The sequence below is a fragment of the Aulostomus chinensis genome, chromosome 16, assembly GCF_037954235.1.
Source record: "Aulostomus chinensis isolate RoL2024-O1b breed Wild chromosome 16, RoL_Achi_v1.0, whole genome shotgun sequence".
NCBI lineage: Eukaryota > Metazoa > Chordata > Actinopteri > Syngnathiformes > Aulostomidae > Aulostomus > Aulostomus chinensis.
This window is the reverse complement of record NC_141335.1, coordinates 5560036-5575903: the sequence shown is the minus strand read 5'-3', so window position 1 is coordinate 5575903 and position 15868 is coordinate 5560036. Positions and strand designations below refer to the sequence as shown.

The window sequence follows — 15868 nt, the reverse complement described above, 5'->3', positions numbered from 1 at the left end:
AAGGGGACTTTCAATTTAGGTGTGAGGTTGGCATCAGTTCTCAATAAGCTGTTTTAACATCTCACCAAATGATTCCGATGAGATTTAATATGACTGTCACACTGTTTCAGCCCCCTTATTTGATTGTGCAAGCAACAGTCATGAGCCCAGACATGTTTTGCTTCAAGGTCTGTCAGTTCCCTTGTTGTTCATGTGACATCTCGATATAACGTTCTGAAGGAATTTCTTCTTTTGGAACAAATGTTCAATGGGACTCGAGGATGAAGATTTTTCTGGTCGAAGGTCAAAGTCACTGTGATTGCACAAAAAAGTGTCTGTCCAGGGCACAAATCTGAAGTGACGATGGTTTATATCCAAAAGGTTGCCGTCATTTTCTGAAAATAACACTTTTCAGGCCATTTTTAGTGGCATCTTAGCCACATTTTTACTTATGTTGTTTTGTTTTGTTGAACAAATTCCCTAAATGTCTGCGCCAGAACCTACTATGTCTGGACAAAACCATACCGTTTAATACGGCGTGTGATGAGTTGCACAAGCTAGCTTTATGCTACAGCTCAGGATGAGTCAATCAGTAATAAAGCAGTTGACAGTAATATTCTATCAGGGTTTTACTCATCAAATATTAGCTTTAGAGTGTGTCTCCCATTTGTCAGGTGACCAGGAAGGAGATTGTGATGACAGACGCCACATACAGTAGGTCCGCGTTTACTGGATGTATCTGCCGGCGAATATAACACAACAGCCAAAACAACAGAGAGTTTGTTCCAAAAATCTTGTCCTCACATGATACATCTGTGGTTCTGGTTTCAGACGCTGCAGACTTGCCGGACTGCTGTCAAAAGGCTGATCCGATGTAATTCAGGCAGACACAGGGGAACTGCAGAACACAAACCAGCTATATATATAATGACTTGGTTGGAAAAGTAATTATATGGCATATTTTTAAAGAGGAAAAATCTGCTCTGTGCCTTGGAACAGTCTCCTTGTATTTATTTTACAAGTCTCAATTGTATTTTGGACTGTCATGAAACACTTCAAGGCATCCGTTTTGGTTTTTATGTGTTTGGGAGCTATTTTTCTTTATAAGACACCAAGCTAGATCACCTCCTCAGGAGATGCAGAAGATGTATATCCGCCTTTCGGTTGAATAATTTAATAATGACTAAAGAAAATGCGCAAAATAAAATTGATTTTAGGATACTTTTTCCTTTGTCTTCAAGAAACCACCACACAACCATAATACTGAATAAATATGCATGCTAAATGGATTTAGCACTTTACGTCACGTTATCAATTGACTTAAATCCACTTGAATAAATGTAGCCGGCAAATATTTGTACATGGAACTCGGCTACAACCGTGAGGGATGGAGGTTGAATTCCCACACAAACACACTAAAAATAGTCTGCTGCATTATTCAACCCGATCTTCCGTGTGATGGTTCTCCATGACTCAGATATGGACTCTTACTACCCACATTCCTCCTGTAATGAGCACAATGCTGAGCTAGCTTCTATTAGCAAGTCTTACTTTCTCTCTGTGGTGAGTCTGTTTGGCAGGATATGAGAACATTTATAGAAATTTAGAAAAAAGACCTGCAGTGTTTGACTGGTTTGGAAAGGTCGTATGACTAAAACATTTAGATTCCATACTACTAGTTTATAGATGATAGTAACTGAGACTGAACTTATGGATGCACCAATCTGGTGAGTTTATCGGTGTGACAGCTGTCACACAGTGGAGGGCTGTGTTTGTTCTTAATTTAAAAAAAAACAAACAAACCTCTGTTTCATTTTCTTTGAAGGCTGTTGTTGCATGATACTTGTTAAGTTTTTCCCTCCGGTTATGAAACATGTAACATCTAAATTACGTCACTTTTGTGTGGTTTTCTTTTCATCTGCTGAGAAGGATGGAAGGCACTGTTTTGAAAGAAATAACTGATGATTCCCTGACTCCTCTTCTACTGCCTGTTTCACCAACAGATGAAAATTTGAATCCTTTCCCACAAGACATTGCCAAATATACAGTATGGAGTGGCACATTTTATTTTTACAGATAGCAATTGTGGGAAGCAGAATTTAGTTGGAGTGTTATTTTAGTGCACCCAATTGTGCCATGATACATCACAAGTATGTCCCTTGGACCTCAGTGGTCCATAAACTTTCCGCATAACGCCATTAAGTCAATTTCCAACTGTACAAGTTTTGAAACTTACAATATTCCTATCAACTGGGATTTAGTAGCAATTAAAGATAAAATAAAGCAGAATAACAAAGCATGTTACTCAGTAGATTTCTGAGGATGCTGTGTTTAAAATTGTACGCTGGGCAGCTTCTGACGGGGAGACTAATACCTTGTGCTATGCAGCAGAACTGAACTGTCCTATCCTGGAATGACGGAAGTTTCTATATATGGCTGAACTGCAGTAGCGCGTCTGGTGCAATGGTCTGTCACTGTCTGTGCGACTTCACATTAATGACCATCTCACACACGTCTGTAGTTGGCTTTGTGCCTGTGAGCAGTTCTGTTTGTGTGTGTGGGGGAACAGCGTGGGAACTGCAGAGGAGGATGTGTGTATTTACAGACTTGGCTCCTAGTTCCCATGATTTTGTCCAGATAGGAAATTCAGCCAGACGAGGAAAGAACTCACTTATGACACCCTTTGCATTGTTAAGTGTCATAATTTTTTTGAATTGGTGGATGATTTAAGGTTGGTCCTGGTGCTAAAAACCTGTGCTAACCCACTGTCGATAGAATCAGGACTGTTATACGTCTGACTGATAAAAGGAGTCATCGAACAAGACTAAAAAAACATGATGTACTAATTTCTTTTTTTGGATTATCTGCCTCTCATCTGCTCTGCTGGTTATTTTCGCTGAGGCGAGATTATGATTAAGGAAGTCACAGAAAGTGCTGATCAAGCTGAACCTGCAGGTATTTTTTTTTTAAGATATCTGAAAAAACAAGTATTAGCGAAAACAACTTTTTCTTCTCCTGGTGTTGCAGTGATGCATCAGCTAGCATGGTTCTATGTAACATTATAAAAACAACACCCCTCCCAACAGCTGAAATGTTCAAACTCATCTGATAGAACCTCCTCTTGGCAAACGCCAGCGAGATGATGTGACTGTGGATCATCTTGAAGTCTTGTTGCCTTCTTTATACCTCCCTGGTGCAAAGATAATTACAGCAGGGTGCAATGTTCTATGGCAAAAGATCAAAATCGGTCACCACATCATAGCAACACCACTTAATGAAAACTCGCAGTCTTCATCATAAACCAAGCCTAAGTTCTAAAGACATTTCTGAGCAAATCAGTCTGAGTCGGATCTGGTTGACCCACTTGGAGTAAATTAGATTATAAAACAAATAAACCATAAAATATAAAATCCTGTGTAACTTCCTGTTGCCACGAGGTGGCGCAAAGACTGGTTCACCTCAAAAGTCAATGGGTTCTTCCTTTGCCCATGCACCAAGTTTGTTGCAAGTCATAGGTTCTAGGTTGTTGCCTTATCCTGCTGACAGTCAGAAGTCTCACACACACACACACACACACACACACACACACACACACACACACACACACACACACACACACACACACACACACCTTGTACTTATGTCTTTGTGAGGACTTCCATTGATGTAAACCTAACCATCTCAACTGACTGCCTGACCCTAAACTTGACCTGAAACCTAACCAGCACCTGACCCTAACTTTGACCCTAAAACCAAGTCTTGACCTTCAAACGGCCGTTTGATGATGTGAGGACTGGCTAAAATGTCCTCACTTTCCAAAAATGTCCTCATTCTGTTGGTTAAATACGTATTCTAGTCCTCATATTGTAGCAAGTACAAGAACACACACACACACACACACACACACACACACACACACACACACACACACACACACACACACACTCAAAACTAGAAGTTCAAGTGTTTACCTGAAAGGGTACAAATACTTTTTGCTGGGCTTTGAAGCCTTTAAAGAAAATTGTAACCCTATCAATTTGGACCCTTTGTGTTTGTCACAAGGTACACTTTTGAAGACCAGTGTAGTACCTCAGAGGTGACATATATTCCTTTGAGGAAACACACCTCAAAAGTGTACCTGGAAGTACAGAACTGTTTTCTTGTACCTTCATTCTTAAGTATGTGCATCACTGAAAGTTTCATTTGTATGTTATTTGATAAAGAGTCAATTTATTAGTTATACTTACCCTGATACTGCTTTTTTTTTTTACATGACATCATAGTATGCGAAATACATGAAAATGGTAAAAAATATGTCCCCCAAAAGCAATACCAACATTATTAATAGGTGAGAAGGGTAATTTTGTCAATTGTTTGACACCTACATTTGTCAAATTTCCGCATGGAACACCTGAGATAGTTGCAGAGAAGCAAAAGCCTGCTTTTTAGCTCACTTGTAGCTTCTTTTAGCTAGCACATATCCATGGCTTATTTAAACTTTGTGGCAATGATAGCTTGTTTTAGCGTGCACTATGTCCATGGCCTGCTCAATTTCTGTGGCAATGTTAGCTTGTTTCAGCTAGTACCCTGTCAATGGCCTTTTTTATCTTTGTGGCAATGTTAGCTTGTTTTAGCTAGTACCCTGTCAATGGCCTTCTCTATCTTTGTGGCAATGTTAGCTTGTTTTAGCTAGTACCCTGTCAATGGCCTTTTCTATCTTTGTGGCAATGTTAGCTTGTTTCAGCTAGTACCCTGTCAATGGCCTTTTTTTAATCTTTGTGGCAATGTTAGCTTGTTTTAGCTAGTACCCTGTCAATGGCCTTCTCTATCTTTGTGGCAATGTTAGCTTGTTTTAGCTAGCACCCTGTCAACGGCCTTTTCTATCTTTGTGGCAATGTTAGCTTGTTTTAGCTAGTACCCTGTCAATGGCCTTCTCTATCTTTGTGGCAATGTTAGCTTGTTTTAGCTAGCACCCTGTCAACGGCCTTTTCTATCTTTGTGGCAATGTTAGCTTGTTTTAGCTTGTACCCTGTCAATGGCCTTCTCTATCTTTGTGGCAATGTTAGCTTGTTTTAGCTAGCACCCTGTCAACGGCCTTTTCTATCTTTGTGGCAATGTTAGCTTGTTTTAGCTAGTACCCTGTTAATGGCCTATTTTATCTATGTGGCAAAGTTAGCTTGTTTTAGCTGGCACATTATCCACAGCCTATTCAAACTATGGGGCAATGTTAGCTTGTTTTAGCTAGCATATTATCCATGGCCTATTCAAATTCAGTGGTAATCCTTGCTTGTTTTAGGTGGTACTCTGTCCCTTGCATATTCAACTCTATTGCTGAAGTTACATTCTTTGAATGTACTCAATGGAAATACCTCACCAAAAATCCAGAGAGAGGGGGGAACTTCACAAAAACATTGAAAATAGGAATGAATGAACTTTAAAGTATGAAATGATTTATGGGACATGGAAATCAAGCACTATGCTAATCTTCCTACAGGATGTGACTTAAGATAACACAGAAAAGTTACTGGTCATGCCATACCAAATGAAGCAATAAAACCCCTAACTGGAATGATCAAGTGTTGTTTAGTTGTTCATGAAGTCAATAGAATGATGTGACGTTTTATGAAATATTTCACTTTAGTCAATATCTATCTTTTCAGTTCTCCTTGGCAAGGAATCTCTAGGAATCTCTCCTATTGAGTTGTTCTTTCTAACCAAAGAATTTGGCCTCATTTATTTTCCAGCAAAGTCATAATGGATTCAAAGTCAGTAACTCTTCTGTGGATGGATGAAATTGAGGAAATTCCAGCCTCTGGGAATTCTGGGGGGGGGGGGAAAGAAAAGCAGTTTATTTCTGAATTTAGCTGCAGAATAGTGCTGTTTCTCACAACAGATACAGTAAGGTCAGTTCATGGGTCAACTTCTCAGGCTCACAAGAAGCTACGCACACGCACACGCACACACACACACACGCACACACACACACACACACACACACACACACACACACACACACACACACAATAAAGAGTGAGCCGTTTGACGCTAAAAAAGGGAAGAATGCTTAAGAGTCTTGTGTGTGTGTGTGTGTGTGTGTGTGTGTGTGTGTGTGTTTGCGCGTGTGCGCGCGCAAGCATCCCTCAGAAGTTGGCCAGTCATTAGTAGAGAGCTCGAGACCTTGGAGGAAGTCGTGGTAACAGATGAGTCAGCCGAGCCATACCGCTGATGCATTTCATTCTTTCTCTCTGCTCTGCTCTCCCTCTCTCTGTCATCTGCTCCTCTACTTCATTCTATTCATTCCCCCTCTCCGTTCTGGCTCTTTATTTCCTGCCACTTTCTCTCTCTTTTTCTGCCCCCCCCCCCAACCCTCCCCCTTTCCCTCCACTTATCTCCTGATTCATCTTGACCTTTGGGAGTTATCTCATTTTGTGTGTGTGTGTGTGTGTGTGTGTGTGTGTGTGTGTGTGTGTGTGTGTGTGATGAAAACACTTAGAAATGTGTGTGGGAAGATGGCTTCCTTTACAGTGATTAAAACATTCCTTCTGTCTCCTTTTTCCTCTCTCATTCTCTGTCTTTGCTTAGTATTCTGTGAAGACTCTCTGATGAAGAGGAGGATGAAGAGCGACTAACTGGTAAGTGAGAGCGACCTGTACGTTCTTCTTCTTCTTCTTCTTCTTTTTTTAAATAACACTGGCGGTTAATTATCAAAGGAATGCAGGTCTAGGAAACTCTTCTGTGACATTGCTCTGCTTGGGCTGATCAAAGATATTCACTTTTGAATCTGCACTGCTCCTTTTTTAGTTGGTTTCACAGAAACCAACCAAAGGGGGGGGGGGGGGTTTGATTTCAAGGTTCCTTTGAAGATTCTTTAAATTCAGAGTAAATAAGGAGAAGGAATGTTTTCAAGAGCTCGATGGAGAGAGTTACTGTCGGAGTTCTGGTGGATTAGACTGGGAGGCACTGTGTGGCCACTTGATGTTGATTTGACCTTTTTATTTATCTGTTAATTCTTCTTCTTCTTCAAAGAAGACTTCACGGACCATTAAGTGTTACCAAAGGGATTAAATGTTGAATAGATGGATTAGAAGTAGGAAATTAAGTGTAAAAAGTAAGTGTGTAGATATTTATAAGTCGTGAGGACCAATGTTTTTTTTGGCAGTCATGGCAGATATCCGCTATATTCAGTGCTTGCAACCGCCGCTCCAAATTTAACCTCGTGAACGTGAGGTGATGCACCGATGGCAGCCATAAAGGGCCAAAGTGAAAGTGACTGCATTCTATCTCCCGGTGACATGACAGCTGCTGCGTTCGGATGAGGCGAGGCGATCGTTCAGGAGCGCAGTCGTCACCTTGATTCTTCAACCTGATTTAAGTGACATTAGCAGCAGTTTCACAACCTACACTGATGCAGGCGAGACAGGATCTCTGCGCTGAGCGTTCAAATGTGAATATGAGGAAGGGCGAACAACTTTTTTTTTTTTTTTTTTTTGAAAGATTCACACTTTGAATCAGCAGAAAGGCTGTGCAGAGGGGGTTCACCAGATATTAGGAGTGGTCTGCACAAATTCACTTTTTATGTCTCAACTTGAATGTAACTTGATCAGATTGAATGCTACATGCAGTATTGGTGTTACATTTTCTGTTGTTGTTGTTGTTGTTGTTGTTGCATCATTTAGCTTGCCAAACTGAGAATATCTTATTATACATCGCTTTACCTAGCAACGGCGTGCCATATTGCACAATCTGGCAGCTGTATTTGGAGCAGCTCTATGGTTTGCAGTGTCTGATTGTGTGTCTGAAAATATGATTCTGCTGTCTCAGCGGAACAGGCCCGACTGAGATCTGTGCGGCTGACTGAGTAGAACTCATGTCACTGCTCCAGCTGCTTGACTCTGGATTACTCCTTGGTAGCTCAACAGCAGAGGTGCGACGTCCAGAGAAAATGAAAGTGTTACGTTGAAGCTTCTCAGATTCGTGGGCAAAAAGTAGTTCCTATGGTCACAGATCCAGAACGCAATCCAGTAGATTAGTATTTATATATAGCTCAACCAGTTTCAGTAAAACCTGCTCAAACATTTCAGTATCGTTCATGGTACTTTTTTGATATCACTCATTACATTGAAAATAGGTTTTCAGGATCACAAATCCAGAATATGATCAGGATTATTTCCAGAACCCTAAACGTTCTACTTAAAACAATTCACTTTTCACTTTTTCGTTGTGGTATGTCCCAAAAAAAAAACCCATTTATAGCTACATCCAGCCAGTGGCCTCGAATAGTCTTCAGGATCCAGGTCGCCTCTACATGTCACATGACCGGTCACATTACCTCCTTGGCAGAGGTAGTCATCGCATGACTGACTTGAGGCAAAGTTGTGACGTTTCCAGTTTACAAAACGTACAGTTTTCCTGTTGTGTGAGCAGCATAAATGCCATGAGAGACCGGGAATGAAGTTGAAGTCGCCGTACTAAAAGAGTTTTAAAACCGTTTAATCAGTTTTGTTTTGTTTTTTTTTTTAACTTTTTTTTTTTGGCATGATTACCTGTACTGAGGAGTTATGGCTTCCCCCATGTCTGTTTGTTGATCTCTCAGAAGACTTGCGTGAACAACACTGCAGCAATTTGCACAAAACTTGATGTTGTTCCATTTTTAGGCACGTTTATATCGTGCAGTGCTTTACATGTTTTTTGTTTCACCTTTTTTCGCGCATTTTTTTTTCACCCCGACATCTGAGGTTTGACTGGCAGTGTATTAATCACTCGTTGTCATCTTCTTGTGTAATAATTCACCGTCTCTGAACTGGTGAATTGAAGCTACCGGTTGTTTATCTTGATCACATGACTAGCTGCGAATAATCACGTAATAGAAGTAGATGAAATGATGCTGTGCGGATCTTCTTCGGTTTAAATTTGCTATGAACTTGTAAGGACACCTTCCCCCTGGGTGATGGCTCCCACCAACAGTGTGTGAGTGTGAGGCAACATTGTAAAGAGGTTTGAGTTCCATTCATTAGGGAAAGTGCAATATAAATACAGGCTTTTTACTAATTACCTAGATAGAGGTAGTTTAAGTCAAAGTGTCCAGTATCAGTCATTCATTTGCACTGAATGTCAGTTTGCTATAAGAACAGTCCTTTCATTCTAAATGTGACATGGAGACGTTAGAAGACACACACACACACACACACACACACACACACACACGCACGCACACACACACACACACACACACACACACACACACACACACACACACACACAATTCTCTCTCAGCCTTACACCCACACTCTCACACCCACATACACCAGGTATGTACTGTCAGAGCTCCCCCCCAGTTTACGGTAAATGTGTGTTTTTGTCATCTGTGGGCCCGGACCAAGTGGTGCACTTAGTTTTGGTATCAAGTCCTTGGCCATGCATCTCCACCACCGAGAGCAGTGCAGCGTGGGTAGGCGTGGGAGCGCTGTGACAGAGATGAGTCAGCACACTGTTGCCAGGTAGAGAAGCGCTACGGACACTCCCACCTGTTATATTTAAAAATACACCAACTGACGCAGCTGTAAATCCTCAACCCCCACGAACACTGCACTTGACATCAGTACTACTTGCACCATGTTTTTATACTCATTTCTACTTAAAAAAAATTATTTTTTTTTACATCCACTTCAACTTTCATCAAAACATTGCACTGCAGCAACGCTTGTGGTCAAAAGGTCCACAAGAATAGTGGTGCAGTTGGGTTTGTTGTTTTCACAAGAGGAGTTCATGTGACGCATTGCTCACAGTTGTTTGTTTTCGTAAAAAGGGGGAGTACTTAACTGCGTGCTGACGGAAAAAAATAGCTTATCTTCATCACATTTCTAGTAAAAATTAAAAAAACAAAACTGAATGCACTTAAACGATAACACAGAATCGCTTAACAACCGTCTCGTGAGATAAAGGGACTTGTTTTTAGGATAATATGTTTTGTTTCAAGAACATATTTGCTTACTCCTTTGGCAAATTATGGTAATTATTACATGAACAAAATCTTAACAGGGCATTTATTGGCCTGTAATAAATAATGTTGTTGGTTTTTTTTGCTGTGCTTTCTACTCTTTTTTTTATATTCAAACACAGAACTAGAGACATTCCACCATTTTTGTTGTCAGGAACTCGTCAATTTTGTACCTATTTATACTAAAGCAACATGGATATTGTCCACTAAATAGTCTTCTCCGCCTCAAAAGTTGTGAAAGTTGTGACTCTAGCGGTCAAGATATTGGGTGTGGAAGTCATAGAGATTTAACTGAAACATGAAGAGTTGAATTATCATTTTAATTCGATGAGAGAGACTCCCAGGAGTCCTGCTTTGAATACAGCTGTAGACTGAAAGCTGCAGGCACCGGCGACTGCCCATTTTGTTGAATAAGTCCCACGTGCACTGCAGTTTCAAGTCTTGCTGAGCAAATTTTGTGCTTCGATGGCATCTGTCTCTCAAGCACACGTTACATTTAGCTGAAGTAACGGTGGATGTAAGAACACTATGTTGACTCTTGAAACTGATTGTGAAGGGTGGGGTGTATTAAAGATTGTGTGCAGCAGATAAGAGCAGCTGCAGAAAACATGTCAGCATGAGAATTAAAGCAGGAACAGAAGAACAGTGCTTGGCTCCTCTGAGTCTAATGAAAATGTGTGTCACACTTTTGAGTTGTTTCATCTGAAAATTCCCTTTTAAATCTTCACCGTCCTCCATAATCATAAGCAAAACCACATAAATATTGATATCTTTTAACTCAGAATATGCATCTTGTTGACAATAAACGCCTGAAAGTGCAGTCCTTCTGGTCATCTTTCCCAACACTGACTTCCACGACCTGTTGTGGAGAACCATCTGAGATCCTCAGCTGTACATCCATCCCCTGGTGTTGGTGACACTGCTCCCAGGATAAAGGACGTAAGCTCGTTTAAGAAGCCCGAAACTGCCGTTAAAGTAATGTGAAACTGTGGAAAAACTTTGACCAAACTTTGCTTGAAATGAGCCAAGTCAGCTATGTTTTTATCCGGTGGAATGCATTCCAATGCAGTATAGTGAAGAGGGAAAACAAGACGCAAGCAAAATGAGGCCAGAATTGCTTTTACGTGTGTGTGTGTGTGTGTGTGTGTGTGTGTGTGTGTGTGTGTGTGTGTGTGTGTGTGTGTCAGTACTGTTTTGAATCCAACTGGTTTTGGTTTGTCTGAAACCATGACATTGTCCTTAAAAGACCTCTTAAATGTAAAAATTTACGAGCCCGATGTTGTTCCTCCACTGTGGGGTCAAAGGGTCCGCATGTAACCTGGACTGGAATGAAGAAAGTCATGAGAATTTTATAAAATTGTTGTGGTGACATTTTTTTTTCATTTTAATCAAATTAAAATATGATTAAATTGGATAATAATTCATAATTGAATCTGAAGTCCCTTTATGGTTTTAGATCTGGAATAGACTGATACTTTTTTCACTTTTTTCAGGACCTAAAACTGTCTGAAAAGGTCAAACATTTTGAATGAATTCCTTTTTCTGTGTGTGTGTGTGTGTGTGTGTGTGTGTGTGTGTGTGTGTCCATTGTTATTTGCCTCTGTCTTGTGAGACTTTGTCAAGCATTGAAGATTTGCATCCCTAAATGATGATAAATCTGAGAGTATGACACTGTAGAACTGTGTGTTTGTGCGAGTGCGGTTGTGTCATTGTGAGTCAGATTTGAGACCAAGAAATGTCAAAACTGAACATCTTGTCAAGACAAAACGACAGCAAGGCAGGAGTAAGTGGGTGTGTGTGGTCTGTTGCACCTTTACTCATTACCTTCACACAACCACTCCTCTTATTACTCAGCCTTTAAGAGAAGTCACAAATGACAAGGAAGCCTCCAGAGGGTCATTTTCTACCATTGTCTCATCGGTCTGGTCTCCAGGCTGACGCTGCAAGAGACAATTCCTTGTTTCAGTTTGGTGAACCATGCAGGTTACAGCATTCAGGTAATCAGGGAAAATGCCCGCTAAAGCTGTGTGTTTGAGAAAATGTAGTGTATCAGGACCGCATCCGTTTAAGTTAGTAGTACTGTCAGCCTCTAGTGGCCTCCATGAAACATTTTCCTTCTCTTGAAGGGAATATTCACGTGTGCTTTTGTAGCTATTTTTGATTCTAAAGTTGCAACAAAGTTCAAACTTCCATGTTTCATTCAAAACTTAAAATAATTTCAACAAGTTGGCATTACTTATGTGTATGTGACAGTGTATACATCCAGGAAATGGAAAAATCAACATCAGTGGTTCGTACTAAAGTATGTTGATGTAAAATTTGTCCAAAGTGAGAGGAGAAATTCAAGTTAGCACCATGAGAGCAAATACTTTAATGTACTCTAGTTTAAAGTAATACTATAATGCGTGTCTTACATTGTTAGAGCAGAGAAACAACTACAATTACCACATTAAAATCCTTAAGATGGCTCGCTCAAAACAAATCCAGATTACATGACGATATAGATAATGCACATGTGTAACTGCTGGACAAAAGAGATCTCCAAGTTCTCTGTAAAGTTGGTTCTCCTGGTTTGTGATCTGAAGTTCCTTATTTGTACTGAAATTGGACTCGAATCAGAATCTAAAGTATTTGTGATGTCACACATCGCACTGGTTGTCCTGCCCTTTCAAATCAGTTTTCAGTGAACACAGAGACATTTTTTACATTTTCACCAATTAACAGGAAAGCAGCCTTCCATCGTCAACCACAACATCTTTGGAAATAGAGAGAGAGAGAGAAAAAAAACCCCCAACTAATCGCTGCCAAGGCAGAAGTACAAATACTCACAGGCAAAGAGAAGGTACACAATAAATGTCTGTTGAAACTTGATCACTCAGGGTCAAAACACTTCACACAATTTGCTCCAACTTTTCCAGGGGTGACATCAACAAAGGTATTTTATAAGTAGAAAGCGTGAAAAGTGAGATTTAAAAAAGAAGCACTGAGAGGAATCTCGATCCTTAGAGCTTCTAGCAGAAACTCTGCAGTTATACCATCTTCTCAAAACTCACCGCATAGTTTCAACTTATGTCAGCTGGTCGTTATGTGAGTTGACTGCCAGCAGCTCGTTCCATTCTTCTGAATCTTCAAAACAACCCGAGCCGTGTCAGCGAGGGAGGGGACGACGTGTGCAGAGAGCCGCGGGGCTTCTGGGAAAGGGAGTCTTTATTCTTGAATCCATGAGCTGAGATATTGGACATATCACGTAATCATTTGTTTGGGAAAACTGTGGTCTGATTTTCACTCCTTCCCCGGAGCAGCTTGTAGGGAGGGAATGTTTGACCTGTTGCCCTGGGATATTTAGGCGCTGATGATTCATCAACATTCAGAATGCAGTGAACATTTCTCCCCGGAAACAGAGAATTGAACAATTCTCTCCAGAGTGGATGAACAGTGTTTGTAGTTTTTGGGAACTGTGTGCTAATTTTAAGACTCGTAGAAGGTCCGGTCGTACCAAACTGCAGAGGGAAGTTGGGGTTTTCCTCCTACACCTGAACACAGCCAGGACATGAAATCATGGCGTTTATTTTACTAGTCAGAGAACACTCTCATGACCTTTGGATACAACGTAAGACAAAACATTGTTATGATGTATAGAAGTGTTAGTTGTGCGTTTGTTGTTTAAAATGACTTGGTGCTCTTCACCTCTAGTAGCTATGTAGCCACCTGTGGAAGTTGTTTCATGCTCTAAGAGACTTCGCCTGTCTTATTTGACAGATGCACAATTTTGAAACCTACGCAGGAAAAAGACGGTACTCCATCGCGCCCAAAAAATCCTAATCTCAATCCATACTGAGATTATTTAACATGACTAGTTATTCCGACATCATGTGTTCATTCAACTTTTAATAGTTTGAAATTTAATTTAACTGGAAATCCTAAAAGATTTTACTGCTGTTGGATACATTTGAAATACTTCTTATTTATGGTGTTGTGGAACAGACACCCCTGGAGGTTTCTAAGTCATGTCTCCTATCCTGTTTTAATAATTGTTGTAAACTAATATTGGAGTGGAACACAAATTTGGACCAGTCCAAAGTTAAATATGCATCCGATGATTTGTTATTTCTCCCAAATGTCCTCTTAGCTTTCTGTTGATATTTTGAAACTCCTGATAACGTCTCCGTGAAAAGTCCTGAACATATGCGAACAGATGTTATTAAAACTAAATGTCTTTTCTGGTAAAAGCCAAAGCAGGGATTGTTATCGTACGCTGATGAGGAATACTGTACGACTCCTTGTGTGATCAGTAACGTCTCAGTTCAACTCCATCTGTGTCCAAACTGATCAGAGACCAGTTGGACCCTGGCCACTCGCTGGTCAGCGAGCCTGCTGCCCGAGTGCTCTGGTGAGGTTTCCTGGGTTTTCTCTGCTTTGATCACATCTGCTCCCCGAGACCCTTTGGCAGAATGTTTGCGATTCATTAGGGCATAAATGCCTCATCATCTGAGTCGGGGGATTTCTGAGACTGAGCTTCCCCAAAGACAAAGACTGGTGCTGCCTCATCCCTGTTGTTCCTGGATGGGATCTTGATTTTACGTTTATTTGATCCCTCCCAACCTGCTGCTTGAAACAACTTCAGATACCAAATACATGAAAACCGTGTGTCCCCAGACGGACGCACACATTTGGACAACCGTAAAATCCCCTCCCAAAAAAATGCTCTATCTTGGAACAATCTGCGACCATACATTTAGGCTCTTCTACATGATGTCCTTTTGACAACTAATGTAATAATAACTAATGTAATATTCTTTCATTTCCATTTACTGAGCCTCCCCTGAGACTGTTTGGAGCCTTCCTGAGGCGACTCCCTTCCCTCCCACGTTGAAAACCCCTGAGGAGAGTGTGTACCTAGGTGGGTGGGAGCCAGTGTCATATGGATGAAACTGAAAGACCCAAAAAATGAGACTGACAGTTATAGTATGAGGTCATGATACTCTGTAAATGTCACTGTGGGTATGAAAGAAAGCACGGAGATGACGTCCACATGAGGGTTGATGTAGTGCCACGTTTTGTCCACTAGATGACGACTCCTTTCCACTAAAATAAAGGCAGTTGCTCTCCTCTGCGACAGTCTTCAACTGCCTGCGACTCAAATACATTCAGATCATTGATTCGACACTTTTAAATGTTATTTACGCCGCTTTTCCGTTAAATTCTCCATTAAAAATATATTTTCTAAAATTTCATGATTAGTATAGTGGTGATTTGCAGTACTGTGGGCTAGTTTGTGTAATTGGAATAAATTATCGCTGTTTACTAGGTGTAAAAATGGTCTGATTATAGGGAGTTTGCAAATTTTCCTGAATTGTTTTCTTATTGAAAAGCAAGTACATGTGTGTATGTATATAAATATATAAGCCGAATGTCGATGACGTGCTGTTGTTGTGTAATCTTTGGTGCCGTAACACCATGTAGTTTAGAAACTGCGCGCATGAAATAAATGTTTCATAACTTTTACTATCCGACCACGAATCAAATGGGATTTTTAACAAAACTGAAAAATGCATTTTGCTCAGTAGGCTTGTTATTAAATGCTATTTGACCTACTTTTTTTTTTAATCCGCATTAAAATCAAAACTAACGCCACCTACATGAGTAATAATTCAGCTTTACGGCCGAATGTTAAGGCCTTTCATATATTTAATATGACACTTTCGTTAAGCAGATGAAGATCAAAAATCAACTTAAAAGACTTTGGTCATTTTCAAACACGGAACAGGAATTAAAAAGTTAAAAAAAAAATGTAATGACCCTAAACCTGTTGAACTCTCTCATCAACCAATAATAATAATAATAAAAAAAAATAAGATACAGGAAAGTGTTCTTAAAAACAAACCTATTTCG

General features: G+C 40.3%; 1 protein-coding gene across 14 annotated transcripts in view; it reads left to right on the top strand.

The window, feature by feature from the left end:
• Positions 1-15868, top strand: part of anapc1 (anaphase promoting complex subunit 1) — a 112557-nt gene that overhangs the window by 55814 nt on the left and 40875 nt on the right. For all 14 annotated transcript variants that reach the window (XR_015109571.1, XR_015109564.1, XR_015109560.1 and 11 more), the window contains exon 54: positions 6562-6611. The gene's annotated coding sequence lies outside the window, so the exon portion shown is untranslated. The remainder of the gene's footprint in view (positions 1-6561; positions 6612-15868) is intronic.